This window comes from Toxotes jaculatrix, chromosome 24, assembly GCF_017976425.1.
Source record: "Toxotes jaculatrix isolate fToxJac2 chromosome 24, fToxJac2.pri, whole genome shotgun sequence".
Taxonomy (NCBI): Eukaryota; Metazoa; Chordata; class Actinopteri; family Toxotidae; genus Toxotes; species Toxotes jaculatrix.
This window is the reverse complement of record NC_054417.1, coordinates 9,878,244-9,896,319: the sequence shown is the minus strand read 5'-3', so window position 1 is coordinate 9,896,319 and position 18,076 is coordinate 9,878,244. Positions and strand designations below refer to the sequence as shown.

General features: G+C 47.0%; 1 long non-coding RNA gene across 3 annotated transcripts in view; it reads left to right on the top strand.

The window, feature by feature from the left end:
- LOC121178196 overlaps positions 1-17,519 on the top strand; it is a 43,276-nt gene extending 25,757 nt beyond the window's left edge. For 2 of the 3 annotated variants that reach the window (XR_005893498.1, XR_005893500.1), the window contains exons 4-6: positions 3,785-3,874; positions 12,228-12,287; positions 14,270-17,519. This is a non-coding gene — a long non-coding RNA (uncharacterized LOC121178196). The remainder of the gene's footprint in view (positions 1-3,784; positions 3,875-12,227; positions 12,288-14,269) is intronic. The other variant, XR_005893499.1, reaches the window with a different exon arrangement.
- Positions 17,520-18,076: the final 557 nt, after the last annotated feature.

Genomic DNA, 18,076 nt, shown 5'->3' with positions numbered 1-18,076 from the left:
AAAAGAAGTTCACTTTGCTCATTAGGTTCTTTTTTTTGTCCCCATATATTTTTGGCTGTGCACAGATGGTCTGCATAGACCTTTGCAGCTACGCTGATGCAGAGAGTATAAATTCTGCTTTAAATGTTTCTTCCTTCATATGTCCTTCACATTGTGCAGCAGCTTCCCTTATTCTTTCAAAATACTGATGCACTAGCTGAGATAAACTCGACCAGTTTATAGGAAATAATGTTTTTATGGACAGAAATGTCGTGACAGGATGATTTTTGCAGTGGAACCTGTGTTAGTGCAACTTGAGTCATTCATTGCGGCTTCGTGTGTCCATCTTTGAATTGCCACTTACTCATTCTTCTTGTGTTAGTGTTTCACAGTTCATCTGGGCTGTTTCCTGTGAGCTTTTAAAACTTCACAGAGGGTCAACTCTGAGTCTTTTCTTAGCGTTATCTTGGGAAATGGAACACAAGTGCAGCAGTAGCGCAGTAGGTTGTGGACAAAAGCTGGAGGCTTGAGCTGTGTCTGCATGTCTGAGATTTGCAGCGAAGGAAAACACAGGTCGTCAGTGTTTTTTAGGCCGGTATCCGGAGAGGTTTCCAGGGAGCACTTGCGTGAAATGGGCGAGATGTTCCCGCCAGCGCACTCGTGTTTCTTTTCCAGTTTATACGAGTCGCAGTATACACATGCCATAACACAGAAATATTTTGTCAATAGGCATATACAAAGCACTCTTTGGGCCACAGGAGAGCCATGAGAGAGTGTCCAATGTTTTTAAGAGGTCGATTCAGTGTTAAAAACAATGGGCAGTAAAAAAATCCCCTCGCTGGAGGAAAATAGCCACTTTCACCGCGGCTCCCAGGATGAGTGTTTACACATGCTCAGCTGGATCCGTCGGACCCCACCTCGCTGCCGACCTGCGCCGCCGTACAAATAAACAGGAAGGCCACAGGCACTTGGATGAAGGCCACACTCATAATTCACCGAAAGCAGTATATTTTACAGAGGGCCAGGGCGCTTTGGTGTGGCTCCAGCAAAAGGAATAAACTGTTAATCCATAAAAAGGCACGCTGGTTATGCGATACACCACTTAGGTGCCATCTGAAGGCTCCATATCCTTTTAGCACTGGCCCTCTGTGAGCAGCGCCAGTTGATTTGGACGGAAGTTAAAAGAGAACTGTTAACAACAGGGATCGTATAACACGGACGTTGAGGTTGTTTGTTAGAGGCATATTTATGTGAACGAAGGGGGGAAACTGCAGTTTTGAAAAAAGCCGGACACTTTATTGCTGGGTTCAGAAAGTACTCGAATGTAAAAATGGCCAAAACAGCTGGCAGCTCAATGAAGTTCTCTCCACAAAATTACTATTTCCATCAACCACCGACTGTTACCACATGTAATTTAGCACGATGTTGAAATCTGACACCTCTGGAAGAAGCTCTGATTGACAGAAAGCGTTTATCTCGTTAGCGTGAAACAATAGCAGGAAATTGCCTCTAAAGCCGCCGTTTTCAGACGCTTCAAGTTGTCTCCGAGCCGAGCGACTACTTTTTTTTTCTCTCTCTTCTTCATTTAAAAAGCCAAACTGTGCCACAAAAGAGAAAACGGTCCAGATCTTCTCTGCTGCTCTTAGACGCTCAGATGAACGCAGTGAACATGAAAAGCAATCTTCAAAAGCTATCTTTATCCCCCTGCAGTTTGAAGTGCCCAAATTAAAGTTGCATACGGATGCCATCGAGACGCGAGCCACTCGGGGAGATTAGCGACAACACGAGGCGTCTCCGCATTCCTAAACCGCGCGCGTCCCTGACGTCCACTCACAGCCACACAGATCAGGCCGCGATAATCTGAAATTGCCTCCTTTTCAAAGATCACTAAGTCCAGAGTCGGTTACAGTAGAAAGCCAGCGTCGTACGGTCAGCGTTACATGGAATTATCCCGCCAATCAGCATCACAACCAGTTCCTACTGAGCAAAGTCAAGAATCATATCAACATATTACTTACTGAACGGAGTTATGAAGTTGTGATTTGTATGATCCTGTACATATCAGGAAAAAGCTAAATGATCAGCAGTTTATAAATAGCTGGTGTACATCCTACAGCTGATTCATATTTACAACTCCAGGTGTATTATTGTTGTGGAAAAGCCCTTTATTAATGATCCCATCAGCTTTTTTTGAGTGCAAAACTAAATTGTGGTCATTATAAATCAGGAGGCATACGAGTCTTTCTCTGTTGTAGTCCTGCTGCTTCATTACAACAAGGGCTCAGCGGTCAACAAGTCCATTTGAGGTCCATTTCTCATCCTGATAAAGTAAAGAACGAAATTTTCCTAAAGTCAGAGTCAGTTTACTTCACATTGTGAAACTCACAGGAATCAGGTTTAGGGAAATGAACCCAAGGCCAGTGAAGGTATCACCGACAGAGTCAGCAGCAACTGAAAGCAGATACACTAAATTGGATCAAAGCATTAGAAATAATAAAAGGGAAAAAAAAAAAACAGAAATGGAGAGAGGCCCACAGTTTGATTCCTAAAGCTTTAATTGTAAATGATTAAGCATTCATGACCCTTCCTAAAGTAGGCCCTGTCGGAAAGTGTTACCAAATGTTGTGAGCAATAAATCCACAGCTGAAGGTGCATTTTGGCCTACATTAGGCCATCAGGACATACCGGCCGGGCCACAACGGGGCAGCAGGAAATATTTCACAATTAAATATACAACAGGATGGGGGGAAAGGGCTTACAAAATACACCTCTTTTGCAATATAAACAGGATTTTCATCTAAATTGTGTACACAGACGCAATAGTTCAGCTGGAGAGCCTCAGGTCTTAGCTCACTAATATGGCAAACAGCATCGATGCGGAGATCACTCACGCAGACCCCAAAGTAAATACAAGGCCGCGATTCATCCAAGGTAACAATTGAGGTTGTGTACGATATGATGGAATGTACAACCCCCCCCCCCCCCCCCCCCCATTAAACGCTAGTTCAAATATTTATATTTCTTTTTGGTATAAATATAACAGAAAGTTTCACAGTTCTGGCATTGTTTGGAAGGGCAAGGAACCCGCGCGTGTTATAAATGAGAGCTCAGTGACAGGTGGCGATGCAAAAATGAAGAGCGTCGAGGCCCGAAGGTAAACAGAGCCCCGTAACAATACGGACTGATGTGTTTGGAAGCGAAGCGGCGGACCACAGCGACGTGGCGGCATATTTCACGAGACTGAGTCAGAGTTTTATTGCCCCGGTCAGGCGGTGAAGGAGAGGTCCACACACACCGAGGGAACAGCTCTTGTGTCCTGGATAGATTACACTTTTTTTTCCCACGTTTTGGCGTTTTGTTTTGGTTTTTTGGGGTTTTTTTTTCATCCTCAGAACATCCACAGATTTAAACATTTCCAAAGGGAAAAGTGTGTGTGAGAGAGAGAGTGAAAATTCACACACACAGAGTCCGAAACTCTGCTCATACTGTACAGACCAGACACACGCGCACACACACACTTCTCACCCTCACTGACACAAACACACATATTTCCATCACTGGATTGATGGAGATCTTTACAAACTCCATCAGTTCCCAAAGTCACATCTGGACCCGAAGCTAAGTGCTAACCGTACATTAGTATAACTGAAATATAACTGAACGTATTGTATGTTGCTCTCTTGAGTCGCCAACTGTACATGGGCAGCACAAAGCCTGACGCCTGCTGCAACCTGACCAACCTTCTTGTGCTGGTCTTCATCCCCTCTCTCTCTCTCTCTCTCTCTCTCTCTCTCTCTCCTCACAGGCTCTTACTAGATGACACCTGAGCAGGACAAATGACAACCATGTGACCGTGATGCCAGTGGAGGAACATCAGGTGGAACATCACCTTCAGGTAGGATCCAGTCCTTGAATTTAGACGCAGTTGATTTGAGTCAGGACCACTTAGCAGTGGCACGTGGCACATGTCAAACCACAGATCCACTGTTTTCTGTGAATGGATGGCGACTGCCTTATTTTGCTAAATTTGTGATATCAAACATTCAGGCCTGTCCTCGCTGCTGCCCAGGAGCAGCAAACGCGCGCAGGCCGTCGTCCTGACGTGCATTTTCATGGTGCCTGGTCCCCATAATGAACCCGGAGCTCGAACAGTGTCTTAAAAAGCCAGATTCTGGCTGGTCGACCTGGCACGAGCGCACAGATCAATAGGAGGCAGCTTTGATAATTGCTCGGCGCTTCATTAAAAGCACGACGAGCTCGTCAAGGATGCCCCCTCTTCTTGCCGCAGATTGGGCCACGTCACATCAGAGGCCAGATTAAAAAAAAAAAACACAACACTCTTAAAAGTTCTCCCCTTCTCTGGCTGTGATGGTAAACACGTTCTGATTGGCTTTAGGAGGAGATGAGCGAAGTATCAAAGGCAGTTAATTTGCCCAGTTAGGAAAATCTGTCAGTGCTTAGAAAAACCTTAAGGAGGAGCACGCTGTCGACTTAACTACAACGTGACGCGTCCAAAAGCCATGACCGACCGTCTCCATCTTATAGAATAGTTAGCTCGCACCAACAGAATCTCTTTAATCAGCTGCAGTTTCTCTTGAATTCTTTAAAAATGAGATTGCATTTGCTAAAAAAAAAAAAAAAGAAAAAGAAAAACCTCCTAATGCTACTCACTGCTAGTGAAATGAGGTTCATTAAGGTTTTGATGTGACTGGATAATCACCCTTCAAAATATAAGCAGAGCTGGTAAACATGAATTATCAGGGGAGGAGGAGGGGGAGGGGGAGGAGGAGGGGAGGCAAAACCCTGCAGCAGGACCTCATCGGTAATGCAAAACTTTAATACTCACGACTGAAGAGGCGCGACGTGCCGAGGTGTAATGTCAGCTATCGATTGATCGGCGGTCGGGTGTCTCAGCGTCAGGCCCCATTGACATTCTCTCATCTTACGATGGAGGGAACTTGTTATATCTGTTTACGGCTGCGCGAATGTGCCGGGAATTCCTCGTCCCGGCGGCAGCTCGCTCTTCTCCTTCCCCCCCTTTTTCTGGGAAGGTATCGTAACGGATCTTTTGGCGCGTTGTCCGCGGCTCGAGCTGTTGACTGTAAGCGCAAAGGCAATTGATCACCGTCTTCCTCCCCCTCCACAGCGCACGGACACCTCAAACACACCGACATATAATCACACATGCAAACATACACAGCATTTAAAGAGCCGATAAGCCTGGAAACTCGCTGGTTTGAGTTTCTGTTCAGGCTTTCGAAGGCCAAAGCTGTTATTTTTAGACCCATGTCCCCACATCCTGCAACATCTGTACATTTTGAACAGCGTAAGGTCTAATATTGACTCGCCCATAGCAGTAATCAAGGCTTGGAGCGCGGCTCCGGTGGCATATTTCTGTCCATATTGGACACTAGTCCGAGAGAGCAATAAATGAGCCCAGCTTGAACCAGACTGAAGCTGCCCTGAGTCCGTTACAATTAACTAGTCTGTGTTACGCTGTCACAAGGTGGTGGTTGTTGTTGTTGTTTTTTGAACATGATTTAACCGCAGTATTTGTATGTAATTTATGAAACATAGTTTGTCAAGCAGCAGTGTTTTCTTCTGTTTTCATCTTATCGTCTCGTGACTCCTCAAACTTGTAACAGTTGAACTCTGTCTCTGGAAACACTGACACCTCTTTCTGTGCCACTCAGACCTCCCGCTCGGTCACCGTCGCCCACCTCTCTCCCGCCCAAACGCTGACCTACAGATGAGCACGTGACGTATCACACCTCCAAAGCGTGCTCTTCATGCATGCATGCACGCCTGCACACGGCGCATATGTATTTTCTCAAAACAAAATTCCAAACACCCGGAGCCGAGCGCGTGTTGTTAGGTGACAAGTCAATGCCACCCCCTGCTCCCCCTCCTCCTCCCCCCTCTGTATAAAAATAAAAACACAGAGAGAGGTGGCGGGGAGCGTCTACACCCCCCGGTCCATCGCTCTCAGCAGGGGTTATTGATTGTGACGTGCGCTCGCAGTGCACCTTCCCAGTCGCCTGTCAGCCAGATGCATGCTGGCAGGTCCAGTCCTCCCCCCCTTGACAGCTCCCGCGCGGCAGGGAGGTTGCAGGGGTGGTGACGGTGTCGGAGGGGGGAGGACAGAGGCGTTTGTCAGAGAGCAAAACAGAGGGAGAAAGACAGTCGGTGGGGCCTCGGCCCTCAGTTTCTGCCCTCTCCGCGGGCCTACAGAAGGTGAACCTCGACCCCTCGACCCAAGTGGACCCCGCTCTCGTTTGCGTCGTCGTCGCTACAAGGTGAGCGGAGCTGCCTGCGCGGGTTAGCCTGTGTTTGAGGTTACTCAGGTCTGTCACAGTGGATATTGTCTGGTTTTTCACCCTCAAAAGCTCCTCAGGATAGGGATGAACCGTTTCAGCCTGTGCTCTACAGTACTGTCGCTTTTCACTGCCACGTTTAGAACATCAACCGCCCCCCCCACTGTCCTCCTCTCACTGTAACAACCAACCAACCCCCCACCTGCGCAGCTTGTTTAACGCCAGCGTCTCCAGAAGGTGCATCGGCGGCTGAGACAGGTAATGAGTTAGCTCGGGGGAGGCCGACATGACTGCACGCGTGTGAGAGTGTGAAATTACCTGACACAGCTTTCATCGACGCAAGGTGCTTCCGCCGTCTGTGTGTTCGCAGCCGTGGGATTTGTACACACGTTCACACAGAGAGAGAGAGAGAGAGAGAGAGAGAGAGAGAGAGTGAGGAGGGAAGGAGGGAACAGCATATGCCGTTTGGTGAATGCTTTAATCCAAACCGCCTAATGGCATAACGAGTGTACGATGGGACTCTGTTGGCAGTGTGAAAAGGGCCCTCGTGTTGCACATTGTGTATCAAAAGATAGCTGTGAGAAAGGGTCAGGGATATTTCTTTATTGGGAAATTGTCTTTGGAACCGGTTAGAGCAGCGTGAAAGCATTTACAGCATCGGCGATTGGCTAAAAAGTTCAGAGGTGGAAAGCTGTGATAGTTACACAGGTAGCAGTGAAATCAAACTGTAGTCTGTTTGACGTGCAACTTTAAACTGTGAGTTTAGTTTAATTGTCTATCTCAAGGATTTCATATTGAACCATAGCTGCCTGCAGGCATCAGATGTACAATGTAAGCTTGAACTCGCTCAACGTCAGCTGCATCATTTCGTTAGCATTGACTAAACTTTTAACCGTTCTTGCCTTCACTGAAGCTCATTTGACTAAGATCTTATTGGTCTTTTTCTAAGCAGCACATTATGGTACAGTCCTAATGAATCCTCTGTAGTATCAAAGTCTTTAACAGAAAGGTGAACAAGCCGCAGAGGACTGAGAGTAATAACCAGCACGGGGTGGGACAAGCCTGAAATACTAAATGGATCATAAGTAATAATCACCGCAGGGTTGCAGACAATAAGCTCCCCCAACCCCCCACCCCCCAGCCCCTCCTCAGTATCTCCATCCATTCGTCTTGGAAAAGGAAATTACTAAATCCAATACAGTTCGATAAAAATCTGGCCTGTCTGGATCAGCTGCTGGAGGATAATGCAGCCCGATAAAGGCGCTCGTTTCCGGCAGCACGCCATCCGTCATCCGGGGGTCGCTCCCCTGGTCAAGCTGTCTGCTGCTCCAGCAGATGACTGCAGCAGTTCGGCGGCTCGCTCCACCTCGTGGCCCTCGGCGGCAGACGTTCCCAAGTTTAGCTGTTAGCAAAGGGCCACTCTGTAACTGTACAAGCTGAGGGAATCATCCAGCTGCTCCGGGCCAGGTTCAACTGTTAATAGGTTCCACTAACTTTCTTCAGTTGCTGATTCAGATATTGTAAGAGTGGGAGCCTTCTGAGATAAGAGTTCGTTATGTTGTTGTTGTTTTTCTGGGTGGTGGTTGAATCACTTTGGCTTGAACTGAGCGAGTAATGTCTGTGAAGATTCGTAGTTGTTCTTGGCATTGTATTTCTAAGTGTTACACAAAGGCAACTCTCATCTGAAGGGCTTCTGCAGTTCTGGCTGAGTGGTTTGGGAGTCCAGGTATTTACCTCGACGTGGGGCCGTTAACACCTTGTAAGGTGTAAGCCGATTCCATGAGCACCACATTGTGAGTTGCAGTTCAGTGAATTGCATTCATTGGCTCACAACCTTTTCCTCTAACTCTTAATGCCGCTGCGTGTGACGGGGTGGCTGTATTTGAGCTGTGATTTGTCCTTGATATGAACTGTATGTGGTACTATTGTGACCTCTGACCTTTTCGGGCCTTACTATGGATTTTTATTACAGTTTACACGTTGGAAATGTGAGCATGTTTCACTGTGGCAGCAGTTTGAAGTGGCTCTGGACGGGAGCTGCGGCCGAATACCTGAGACGTAGCGTAATCGAATATGCCGAGTGTCCCGCAGTCTGACCTCTAGCTCCTCACAGCTGTAGGCGTGTGTCGTCGGCAGGAGAGAGACACACTAACAGTGAGGACAGAGCGGTCGTTCACTCTTAAAAGTGCAGTTTATTAAGGGTTAAGAGAACCGCTGCACACCTTAAGTGGCTTAAGTCATTGCTAAAGCATGTAGGATGCATTACCCAAGACCTGTAAATGAGTCTTGAGAAACCTAAAGTGAAGTTACACAAGGCTCCAGTGTGTAGAAATAGGACACAGAAATGAATACTAATCACCTATTACAATGCAGATTTGCTTAACAAGTCTCTGCGCGCGGCCCGAGGGAGAACAGGACGTGTCGCCTTTTACTGAAGGTGCCGCCTGACCTCTGCGCGACCCGCCGTTAAAGAGGGACAAATGTTGCTGCTGTTAATGAGCAAAGAGCAGCGGAGCTCATAAAAAGGTGTAAATATTAGGACACTATCAGAGACGCGGAGAAGAAAGAGGAGAAAATGCAGTGTTGGTAAAGTGGAGTGTCAGCGTGTGGAAATAGAAAGCAAAGGGAAATGGGGGAGAGAAAGAATCAGCAGATAAAAGGAGGCTGTGTGCTGTAACATGAGAAGAGGAATCAGATGAATTGAACATTAAATGCCAAAAACAAAAAATCGTATAGATTTGAAATAGCTGTAAGTGATGTAAAAGTGGTTACAAATACAACCTGAACAATGTGAATTCATCCAGATTGTTGTGGATTGACATCATTTGTCTTCAGTTTCCGATCTAATCCCGGTCAACCTGTCCTAATCAGTGTCGGTTGAAAATCTACAGTTTTGCTGCGGCGCTCTTTGTTTGAGTCGATATGGACCAACTCTGAGTGATCTGACTCGAGAGGCCACTCTGGTCACCCGCCCACCCTTCTGAAGCCCACCAAGGCCGAATAATGTGAGCGTCTCAATTCAATTCACGTCCCTGCCGCAGCATTTCAAAAGACACTTCATTTCATACTTGTTTACGGCTCTCTCTGGAGATCTAAAGTTCAAAATCGCATGCATTTTTAATTCCAAATTAAGCCAGGCTAGGAGGAGGAGGTGGAGGAGGAGGAGGAGGAGGAGGAGAGAGGGGCAAAAAAAAGCCATGTTCACTTTGCCACATTTTGACAAACATGACCTCCCCTCGCTGGGGCGGAGGGATTATGCGGAACAAAAGTTGGCCCACTCGCCGTACCAGGGCTTAAGGCTATTGGGGCGACAGATTAGAATATCTTTCACCCTCTCAAGGAGATAAGAGAGACGCAACCATCAGGAAACGGTGCAAACATAATGAACTCGCGATCTCGCACCACCAAAGAGCACGTGTGAAGTCGAGATTCATAAATCTTCCAAACAGTAATGCAGATGTGTGGATTTTTTTTTTCTCCTCGTCCCTGTTTCAAAAAGCACTGCTTATGCATCTGCTAATGCTTAAAACATGATCTGGGTTATCAAAGGTTGGAAAAATCTTGCCGCTCATTGTCTTGTCCCGGAGGAGTCCCCTTCCTGCCAAAACCATCACCCCCGGCTTGGCCGTTGTGTTACTGTGTTTAGTTTCTTATTATCCCAGATAATTGCAAATATGTCAGTGGTGTCACCGCGCGACGTCCAGCGACGCCGGCATGTCGGCGAGCGGTGACACGGTGATATATCTCACCCTCTCTCGCTCTCAATTAGCTCCCGGTGCTCCAGGTTAATGGAACTTTTGATTGGGGAAAACACGGGTTTCCCGGACGCCCGGTTTCCTTGCGGACGGGGTGTGCGTGGGGTCGACCCCGTCCTTATCTGCTGCTGCAGAAAGACGAGTTACTCTGCTGCTCTTATGAAGAAGTACCTAAGTGGCCAACCACCATGCGTTTTGTTTGGCCTCCTTTACATTGTACTTGGACTTTGTAATAATGAAATGAAGGCGTTTACTATAAAAACTCAAAGTGTAATAAAGTTTAGGCATTGCAGTCAATTTGATAAAGATAGTTGGTAAATAGATTTGACAGCAGTGAAATAATAATAATAATAATTGTACTGCTGTTTTCACAGAGGATTTTTGGCTGCATAGAGATAGATTTAGAAAAGAATAAGAACTGTTGGTGTTTGATTTGTGTGTTGGATTGTCAGACTCTTCTTTAAGGGACTCAGCAGCAGCTGATAGTAACAGAGCTGTGGTGGACTTGTTTTTTTCCTCCCTTGATAATTTGTACGGAACTGTACAGGAACTGTGTGAGCCAGGTCTAAGCACGTGAGGTCTGTAAGTCTTTCTTGGATTGAATCGTGAGATCTCCTGTTTCCTCTCACAGCAAAAGCAACAGTCTGAGACATAGGCCGCAGTGAAAGTGGCATCAATGATGAGGTTGTATAGAGTGTGGCAGTTTTTAAGTTGTTTCACCGTATTCCTGTTGATGTGAAGTGAAAATGTAGCTGAATGTGGTCAATTATTTATCAGAGCGAGTAAAGACTGTGGCAGGTATGAGCGGACAACAGCAGAGTAATGAGAGAATGTGCAGCTACTGCTGAGTCAGTATTGATGTCACTTGTGCATTGTCTTGATTTCAGTGTGTTTTGTGATTATGTGTGACCGTACGCAGATTTTTGGGGGGTTGGGACGTGGTTTGCAGTTTGTCCCGGCTTCACCAAATGGCCACCAGAGAGAGGGAAGTGCGGGGTTTCCTCCTCGGCGGCTGGGCAGCGAGGTCAGCGAGATTACCGGACACACAGTCAGCCTCGCGTTCCACATCCCTCTGCGCAAACCTCCTCCGGCCAAACAAAAGCCGCTATCAGAGGATGACACGAAACACCGGCCCGCGGGGCATCTTCCTCCTCCTTCCTCCTCCTCCTCCTCTTTGTCTTCCTCCTTCCTCCACGGCTCTGGAGGAAACGCATCACCGAGTTTCACTTTAGCTTGTTTGCGGCCATGTTGGAGGCAAGGTGACAAGAGCAATACAAGAGAAACATTCCTGTAATTTCCAGAAAGAGCTTAAGGTGGAATTGTTCTCCAAGGGGGAAAGCTGCCACCTCTCTTTCTTCTTCCCCTCCTTCCCCCTCCATTGACCTAACTCGCCCAAAAAGAAGGGGGAGATTTACCCACATACACGCAGAAGCACACACACGCACACACACAAACAACCCTCCTGAGGAATGGCTGGCGAGCAGAAACGCGCCCTGACAATCTCCCCTTCCCTCCGGCGGCCGGATGCCAGAAACGAGCGCTGTTCCTTCGGAGAGATCTTTTACTGAAGATGCCAGGGATTAAGAAAGAAAAGACTGCAGGACACTGCTGTGTCACCTAGCATTAAACAGCCCTAAACTCTCTGGTTATGAGATACTCGGTGCAAAATAGGTCAGACTGGGCAAAAAAGGGAAAAGGGGTAGTTTTGATTTCTTGTCCATTTTATTCACCGTGTGTTGCTTTTTTCCTCTGAGCCCCGATGTGCCTGGACTCCTCTCTTGGTGGCTGGTGCCTTTGCATGGTCGTACATGTGTGCGTAAATCTGAGTCATTTTTACAGACAAACTGCACGTGATAAACCATTTTTAGGTTCAAACTGGTCCAGTTTGAATACAGAATACAGTTATGCAAGTTGAAGTCATGTAATGGCATAAATTTGAGGATCCTTATTTTGTCATGTAAGAAAAGCAGCAAGTTCTCAGCTTGTATTGGTTGGTCAAAATAGTGTCTGGGAAACAAACAGGTGTGCTGCTGAGGTTAATGAGAGCTTTACCAACAACACCAACATCTGATGAGGAGATAGCTGTCGGGTCAAGTCCTGCTTTTCCCAAACGGAAACTTTGAAAAGGTCTTTGGTTTTTTGGTGAGTCTTTTTAATATCTTTTTTTTTTTTCTTGCAGGAGTGGCAATGGAAGAAGTGGAAAGACATTTTGCAAGAGTGATGCAGGTTTGGAGGGCAGGTAAGTTTCAACTTTGACCTCTACAATGTGTGTGTCCTGCTTTCAAGTAGACGTGCATCATAACGCAGTGTAACGTGGTAGGAGATAGAATTCAATCACTGGGTCACCAGGATGTCCTAAAAAACGTGGTTGTCCTAAAAAAGCCATTGTTGGTCTTTTCAAGTCGTGCCTGGTCTTTTTTAAAGACAAGTGGCCAGAAAGTTTCCCGTCGTCTTTGTCATCTGTGCTCGGCCCGCTCTGAATAATTCAGGGGCTGCCCGGTTGAATGCAAGCAAACGGAATAAAACATAGATAGTGATGAGGCATAAATATGAACAAACAGCATGTAAAAGCATTAAGGAAACATCGAGCGTGGGGAGTTTGAAGCGACAGTTGAGGACAGTGCGGTTGACTGGTTGAATGCCCCCCCCCCCTCAAAATCACACACACGCACACACACATTTCCTTCACCCCCCTAATGATGTGTGGCCTGTCAGAGAGAGACGCAGCCAAATTACATTCAGGACAACAAAGCCTTCGACCGAGGTTTGCTCTCTCTGTGCAACACCCCGCAAAACAATAACTGGGATTCAGCAGCTGCAAATTGCACTAAAATTTCCCAGTCTCTTTTTGTGAATTATTAATGAGAGCCAAACCAGAAAAGACCAAAAAAAAAAGAAGGGGGGGTATCTCCAGCATGCCCGAGCAGTGGAGAATGCTATAAAGCTGTAATTATGCCAGAGAATGAGAAACGGAACAAAGTTGTCTGAGCCAGAAAAGTCGAGGCAGAAACGGAAACTAAGAGCTGGAAATTTAGAGCTGGGAGGGCGAAGAGAAAAGTAGTTTTATTACATATGCAAAATGCCAAAGCCGCAGGATCGACACACAATTAAAACGAGGATGAACGACGGCATTAGCACCCGCGGCCGTGAGGTGTGTTTTGTGTGAAAGTGAGGAGCGATGTAGAGGCAGGAGAGGAGGTCAAAATGCCCAAATATAACAGGATGTGTTGTGGAAACTGCAAACATGTCGACTTTTTAGGAAATATGAAAAACAGCCTTGTGTCCCAGCAGGAGTTTGAAACCATTCAAAGGCAAAAGCCTTCAACAGAGAAGTAGCTGGTGACAGGAATTGTCTTGGCAACATGTTACCTGATGCCTGTTTATGTAAGAGTGTAATGTAAGGAATTGATAACAGAATATAAGACGGTGCAATATTAGGAGATTGTGACTGTCTGTAGCTACTGTATTCTTCTATATGAAAATGAGTGGTGCAAGTTATTTGGAGCACTATATGCAATATTTACATCTACAGTGCAGAGTAGTGCATGTGTAAAGTGGAAGTACTCAAAGTAGAAGAGGAACCATTTTTCAAATAGTCCAAAACTATACAAAGTATATGTGACAGGCAAAAGTTTTGTCGTTGATGTTAAATGTAGCAGTGTTTCTCCCCAGCGGCTATTGTGCAGTGTTGTTGAGTTTGTTGTTGTTTTTTTAGCAGTGTCAAATCTGCAAACCTCTCGGTGGACACTTCCCATGGCAACCGGCGTTGCTAAGAGATGCGCTGTTACCTTCTGTGGTTCGACTGACCGGAGCACATTGTAGAGCTCTGTGATCCAAGTTTGTGCAACATGCAAAAGCGGAACTGTTCTTAGTGTGTGTGCACGAGAGACACAGAGACACACATTTTCACTGTTGTGTTGTGTTTTGGTATAAATGCAAAAGTGGCAGTCAGAGTGCCTGCCATCTCACTCTGTCTCTCTGTGTCTCTCACACATACACACACACACACACATGCGGTTCAACCGAGGGCCTGGTATGGATCCTCTGCTCACAGGAGGCAGCGGTGTCCCTCAGGGATCCATAACCAACTAAATACCTCTGAGAGAGAGAGAGAGAGAGAGAGAGAGAGAGAGGAGAGTGCAGCTTGCTTTTCCAGCTGGGCCTCAGCCCTCTCTCACTAACTGTGTGTGTGTGTGTGTGTGTTTGTGCCTGTGTGTGCAGAGAAGGAGGAGGACCTAGGGCCCTGGTGTCAGGCTCAACTGTTCCAGGGTCTGGAAGTAAAGTTCAGATCTGAATAATGACTTGTCAGTATCTTGGAGTGAGTATGTGATCTATGAAATAGATAGATAATATAAAGAAAAGTCTTCACCTTCTGATAGAGATGCCAAAGCCTCTGACAGTGCCACAGTGTCCTTTTATTTGACACAGATGGACGTTTACCTGACACGTTTCCTGTTTTGTTGGGGTCAAAGGTCTGTGTGTGCGCGCGTGCGTCTGTGTGTGTGACTCCGGATTTCCAAAGTGGATGATGCTGCTGGTTTGGATTTCAGGTCTTTCCTGGTACTGGTCTGCCCTCAACTGGCTGCTTGGTGGAAGTGTTGCAGGTTGACTGAGGTACAGAGGGGAAGTTGTTGTGAATAATGCAAATGGTCAAGCTGCGCGCGATCCTGTTCAGCACGGGATTGTGCATGCGCGAGTCCTCTTTTTTTCCTTTGTTCTAAATGTGTTGAGGCCATATTGCATGTTAGTGTTCCCACTGTTGAAATGTTATGCTTTTCACGTTCAGTCACGTCCGATTGTTTTGGTGAGTATGGATTTGCGTGCTCTGAAAGGTAGTGGAAAGATGAAGGTGTGTTTTCGTATATATTGTAGACACGGTGGTCTGGGCAGCGCTACGTCTTCATCCTGTCATGTTGGACTGAGTGGCCACTGTGGTGAGTCCCAGTTGAAAAGTGACACTTGTTCACTGCTGCAGCTAAGGGTCATTCTGGGTTTGTGTATGTGCAACTGGTGTGTATTGCTGAAAGTCAGCATCTGCCCCTGTGTGTGAGTGAACCGGTGTGCGTGTGTGTTTGTGTTTTAGAGGTCCTGTCACTCCCATCTCTTCCACCTCCTCCTCCTCCTCCTCCTTGCAGAGTTCAAGGTCGCCGTGTGGCTATTTCCAGCTCGTCTTGGCTTGGATCCTTGTCGCAAAATGACAAGGTAACGCAACTCGGGGGGTCAGCTGTGTTACAGGAACGCTTCCACGGATCTGGAGAGAGGAAATCAATGCCGCCTGACAGTGTCTTGAGGATACTCTGACCTGAGCGGACCATGACAACCGCACACACGACTGCTGTTGTGTCTACACCATGAGAGCAGACACTCTTAGTACAAACACAAGCTGTAAGCAACTCGAGCTCCCTCCGGCCGTCTGTCTGTCTGCAGCGGCCTCCATCGGCTCTTTGTCGTCTTTTCTCGTCGAGGCGTGTGCCGAGGAGGTGAGCGACCACATGCACCATCTGCCCTGTCCCGACTGCTTCCCTTGCACGCGTCCTGAGAGGTTTGAATGTGCAGCGTCTTTGTGGTCCAACGATGCCTGTAAGCCATTAGACTCACTCCCAGGTCAGCGAGCATAGTCCCTGCGAGCGAATTACAACAGGGCCTGTAGTTGTCTGCACCCCTGTGCCCCGCCCCCACCACTCCCCTGTCTGGAAACACACAGCCATGTGTGGAGGACGGCGGGAGGGTCGCGCAGGGGGCGTATTTCTGACCAATGTGCCATCTTCATAATTAGCTCGGCAGCAACATATGAAACATTAAACACGCCGGGCGCCGACAACAATCAAAACATTTCATTTGTTGTCAATTATTCATTACTTTGAAGGTTCTGAAGGGGTCGTTAATATGGAAATAAGCTTGCGATGCTGACAAGGTTGTAGTATCGGATTCCAAATCATCTGAGCACCCCTTGCTTTTTTCTTGTAGGCTAATATTTTGTCTTTTCTATTGTGATTTTGTGTCTTATTCATGAGGCCTCTTCTTCAAACGGAGCCATTTTTCGGACTGAAAAACAAGCTGCTTTGATCCACTTTGTTCAGGGGAGGAAAGCTGTGTTTGAATTTGGAAGTCTTTGGTAGTGTCAAAAATGTGGGAAAACGGGCCAAAAAGTTGCGCCCGCTGTGAAATGTAAACCCTGTTCAACCGAGGTTGCGGAGCAGGACGTCATCACCGGGACGGCGGAGACCCCTGAAGATGACCCAGCGCGGGCGCAGCGAGGCCCGAGCCACGGCAAGGTCAGAGGTCAGTGTTGTGGAACATTTCATTTTTAACACAGCTCTCAGCTCTCAACACTCAGCTTGTGTCCAGATCAGCCATTCAAATACCGTGTGGAGTCGAGTTTGGGCTCAGATGTGTCAATTGTATGTTGAAGTAAAATCTCAGAAGACAGTTACTGTGTCAAGAGTGTTATTTCCCTTGTCATCAGGAAGAATGTCTTTTCCCACCACAGTGCACCGTAAACAGCGGTCCTCGCAGAAGGCACGACTCCGGGTTCTTCGGGGTCACGTCAGAGCACGTGCAGTCCGTTCCAAGTTCTCGTCCTCCTTTCACAGGATGTGCTTTCCTGACACGCCGAGGGAGAAAGGGCAAGGCGTCGACGCGGCGGCCGTGCGATTTGGAAGTCACGGCGAAGACGCCCCAAGCCACCCGGAGCATTCTCGGCGACGGTAACGCGCTCCAACAACCGCGTGGCCGAGTGTCGAAATGTGCGCACGACCTCTCGTCCCGGCTCGTCCCACCAGCGCAGGCGGCCTCTATACCTCCGCTGCCTACCTGAAACCAAAGCAGTCATCATGGAAAAGCGACATACATGCATACACGATCCATTGGGAAAAGTATCAGTAGTGTCGTGCCCCGTACAGCTGGCAAGAAGAAGAGAAAACGTGTCACAGGGAGAGATGATATGAAGTCCATTCTGTCGGGCAGGTGCACGCGTATGGCTTTTGTGCTGTGTGTGTCTGTTTTGAGGTGTATATTTGCTCACGGGAAATAAAGTGTTCCCTGATGTGCTGATATGTCCTAAGGGTGGAGCATACACATTGTCCAATGAAGACTGTTGAATGGAACTTGAGGAGTTTTACTGTGCTGCTATAGGCCTAGGCTGCTGGGGGACATCCCATGAGTTACTGCGCACTTCTTCTTCTTTCTCTTTCTCTTTCTCTCCTCAGACCCACTCTCAAATGTATTAGCCTTTCCCCAGGCTGTGGCTCTGATGAACATGTGACTGTTTTTTTCCCACGACCTCCTTCAGCATCTGTGCACATTTGCCACTACCTCATTTCACCGTCTCTTTTTTTTGCACTATAACCTGGACTATGTCACTCAATAGCCTGGATATATATATTTTAGTAGTCTGAATATATATTTATATGTATGTAAATAGTTATATAGTTATATTCTGGACAAATTGCACTACCCACATTCAGACTGTCCCATTGCACCATTAGTGTTACGTCGGTTGTGTGTTGTTGTTGTTGTTTCTGTTGTTGTACCGCAAGAGAGGAAGAAAAACCGGAGTCAAATTCCTTGTTTGTATGTACAAACTTGTATGTACAAACTTGGCCAATAAATGTGATTCTGATGACATGTCATTAACTCTGTGTCCTCTCTGTCCCATAGTCCTGTGTTTGTTTCTCTCTGGTCTCTCTTTCTCTGTACCTTACTGCAGGTACCTCTGGCTCCGGAGCTGCATGTCCTATGGTCCTGGCTCCACGCACCTGCTGCTGTTTATTGTTTACAATGATCTATTTCTAACATGTTTCATGTTCCGTTCTGCTACAGATAAATATTGGATTAATATTCTTTGCCAACTGTAATGTAAATAATGACCGGTCATGACAGCTTTTTGCCTCCGTGCTCTGTTTCATAATTCTAATCTGCTGAGCACACATTATCCAATAACTGTTCAGTAACTGTAATGGAAATACTGACCCACGTTGTCGGTATTATGCTGCATGTCTTTCTCCCCCTCTCCTCCATTCCTAGCTG